This window comes from Chrysemys picta, chromosome 22 (genome assembly GCF_011386835.1).
Source record: "Chrysemys picta bellii isolate R12L10 chromosome 22, ASM1138683v2, whole genome shotgun sequence".
Classification (NCBI taxonomy): Eukaryota; Metazoa; Chordata; order Testudines; family Emydidae; genus Chrysemys; species Chrysemys picta.
Window position 1 is genome coordinate 14,742,080 of NC_088812.1, and position 3,893 is coordinate 14,745,972.

Below are 3,893 nucleotides of genomic sequence, written 5' to 3' on the forward strand. Positions count from 1 at the left end.
ACTAGTTTAGAGGAAATAAGTGCAGATATACAGTTGACACGGGCATACTTAAAAGGGCAGGGTCATATTACTGTTCATAATTTTTAAATAAATGTTCCTCATTTATAACACCACCTGCAAATTTGAAACTGAAACTCTTCCTTACAAAAGCTTCTTTCAGCTACATAAGCACGGTGATTTGTTACTGCATGATAGCTTATAAGCATTCGAGTTGCACAAACTGGTTTGCTGTTGTAGGGTTGCTTGAGTGTTGAGCTGCACACACTGGTTTGTTGCAATAAGGTAACTCAGGAGTGCTGGGATATGCACCTTTTTTAATTTGGGGATGGCTTTTTGTGCTGGAATGCTGGCACTGTACTTTTAAATAAGAACTGAAGTACTTATTTTGAATAAAATAATCATATGCATGCTGTAAACAGGCACTCAGATACAATGGTAATACAAGAGACCCTATAAGAACTTGATTAGAATAGATTGTTCACAGACAGAAACAATAGATGTGGGAAATTCTGGCCCTTCCTCACCTTAACAGTATCTTAAAAAGAAAAAACCCAACACCAACAGAGTGACTGGCTGTCAAAATCAAATCAGATAGCCCATTTTACAACGATTTGATTGTATCCCTCTCCCCCTTCATATTTTGCTAGTTTTCTTACATTGTTCGCTTTTTGGGATGATGATCCTGACCTCGTGTGTTGATAAAACACTGAGCACCAGAGGGTCCCAATCTTGGTTGTGGTTCCTGGGTGTTACTGAAACTTAAATAAAGTTATCCTTTTTGGAATTCTGTCTCATTCAGATTTACCTGCCTGTTTTAGATTTTAGTCCAATCGCCTAATAAAGCCTCAGGATGTAGCTAAGTTGCTCACACCTTTCTCCTCTTCCTCCTTCTTGAACATCTTGTTGTTGTTTATTTTAGGGCTCAAAGAAGTTTTGGCTTGACGGTGTTGTATTTGGTATGAGAGAGACAAGGAGGGTGACTGAGGTACTGACACAGCTACAATTACAGCGTATTTAGTATTGTCGGATGCAGATTAGGCAGAGTCAGCATTTAACAAAGCTTTCTGAACCCCCCCTCCTCCTGATTTGCAACATCTCTACACTTCCCAATCCTGGGCCTCCCTTGCAGAGAGGCTGCCAAATCCAGAACATCAGTCTGGTGGTGTTGTAACAGGGATAAAAGTCCAGGAGGGGCCACGCCAGCAATCTGGAACTATTGTATTTCTGTTTCATTCCCTGGAGCCTTGGGGTTGGATCTGGAATCTGTGCCTTACCTGTTCAGATGTGTGTTGTGGCTTCTGGCAGGTGTCAGTCCCAGCTAGTACGAAACGATTACATATTTTCTGTTGGATCAACACATGGGGCTTAAGAAATGAGATTGTTTTGAGATTTATTTATTTTTTACACTTGTATTTTAATCATGCATTGCTTGCTTCAGTAATCCTTTGCTACGCAGTCTCTGGATAACAGAGCCATTACTTTGCTCTTCTCGTTAACCAGTTTATTAGAACACTAGGGGAATTACATAAAATACCACCAACAAAGCAGCACTTGGGTAAATAGAGTAGATTGACATTCCATTTTTTTTATAGTCTGTTTGAGATGATGCCACCTGCTGGGCACCTGCTGTAAAATCTTTAAAAAGGGGTATTCAAATCATTTCCACTCTATCACCTAGCCACCTCTAACCTGACTGGCATATTTTGGATATTTTTCTCTAAAATTATTACTACTCATATTTTCATGTCTTCAAACTCAACAGAAACTTCAGCTGTGATCACAGGTTCAGTCCTTCTAGGGGCACAACGTAGTGTTTCCTGTGTGAAACCATATTTAGTTCCCATGGAAAATGACACATCCCTCTAAACCCCACCCACATGGTTCAGATATTTGGCATCCAGCAACTGATTCCCCTCGTGGTTCAGATATTTGGAGTCCAAATCCATTGGCATAAGAGCACAATATGCCCTTGATTAAAGGAAATGTGTGTGACCATGTGGCTGGTGCAGTTTCTTATGTCATTCACCAATGCACCATTGGGCGAAATACCTATGGGTCTGATTCTAATACCATTACTCTAAACTGCAAGAGAAATTTAGGCAGGCAGAATGTAATTATTAGTCAGGATGGGCAGGGATGGTGTCCCTAGCCTCTTTGCTAGAAGCTGGGAATGGGCGACAGAGGATGGATCACTTGATGATTACTTGTTCTGTTCATTCCCTCTGGGGCACCTGCCATTGGCTACTGTCGGAAGACAGGATACTGGGCTAGATGGACCTTTGGTCTGACCCAGTATGGCAGTTCTTATGTTCTCAATTAGCTGCATTGGAATTTAGACAAGACATCACGGTTCACATACCTGTTCCTGTAAAAAAAAAAAAAAAAAAAAAAAAGCCACAGCGTCTTTCATGACGACAAATGGTCAGGGTTTTGGGTGTACATCACACCCAAAACAGCATATCCTGCAGTGCATTGCCCTCTAACATCATGGTGAAACACTGGGTCAGTACTCACTCAGAGGGAAGTCTGACACCTATTGAATCACCAGTCCCATATCCTGCAGCATTATCCTTGAGGAAAGATAGTGCTTGTAAGAGCAGATAAAATCACAGCATGTAATGGTACAGCAGCAGGTGTTTAGTTATGCCAGTAATACTTTCTAGGAAGTCATAATAACAGTAAGAGCCCCTCTTGGTATCTGCTTTCTGAGGATGAAGCTGTGCAAGCATATGGTTCACAGGCACAGAATAAATATTTCATTAATCATAAGTGAGGATTCTCTTCTATGTATGTTCTTCTCTCTATTCTTTGGCAACTGCTCCCCCTCCAGGACATCTTCCTTTCTGCAATACGTTTATCTTTGTAAAATATGGAGAACTTCTGTGCTTTCAGCTGTTGTGTTTGGATAGATCTAGAGTGGTACTTAAATCTGAGAACTCCCAAAGGTGTCAAACTCGTCTTTCCTGGTTCAGTGAATGTTCTTTAATAATATTTAATTATTGTATCTCTCTCTATATATATATTTATTTTAGGAGTGACAACATTTTCAGGCCTTTTAAATAAAATACATTTGGGGAGTGGTTGTTTTTTTGATTCTGGGTTGCTGAGTTATTGCTAATTAACCCATCATCACTACTGGCAGAATAATACTTGTACTGCTGTCATCTTGTTCATGTTAATGTTTTAAATACATCATTCAGACCATTTAAGTACCAGCTGGAACAGCACTGTGAATGGGCTTTCTTTGGTGACTGATATGTGTCCTGCTGGAGGTACAAAACACTAGAACAACCGGGCATAATATCACCCAAATTTATCCTTAACAACAGTTTGGATCATCGGTGACAGTGAAGAATGGGCTAAAGCTACATTTAAACCAGACAGGCTTGATCTCTCAATCATAACCAAATTTACTTCTATCCCAAAAAGAAGAACAGGAGGACTTGTGGCACCTTCTATCCCACACACTCCTACCCTAGTGTTTATATCACACTGTTTATTACTGAACATGATGGTGAAACTGAAGTTATGGTGAACATGATGGTGAAACTGGAGTATGTCCGTGCTGGTAGTCTGTGGAGAGCTGGAATGTCACAGGGTTCCGGCTTTTTCTAGTTTCCCATTGCCTGAATGCCTGTAAAAGCAGCTATAAACAAGGAGGAGGAGCCAACCTAGCCATCTCTATTAGGAGAGGCTGCTACATAGGAGGAGGATGAGATGAATGGGGAGTCACCAGGCACCATCAGGAGAGGAACGAGGAGCTGCCAATGGGACCTGATGACAGAGAAACATATGCCAGGTACCAGAGATGAGAGAAAGGGAGAAGTGTAGAGTAAAAACTGAGGTGTGATTTTTTTTTTAAAGGCAGAACATGCATTGCATTAAAGATATTA

At 40.8% G+C, this 3,893-nt stretch overlaps 1 long non-coding RNA gene across 1 annotated transcript; it reads right to left on the reverse strand.

The window, feature by feature from the left end:
• Positions 1 to 622: 622 nt before the first annotated feature.
• Positions 623 to 2,334, reverse strand: LOC135977200 (uncharacterized). Its single transcript, XR_010594520.1, has 3 exons — positions 2,205 to 2,334; positions 1,275 to 1,343; positions 623 to 758 (listed from the first exon to the last, which is right to left on the reverse strand). It is a non-coding gene; the product is annotated as an uncharacterized LOC135977200 (long non-coding RNA).
• Positions 2,335 to 3,893: the final 1,559 nt, after the last annotated feature.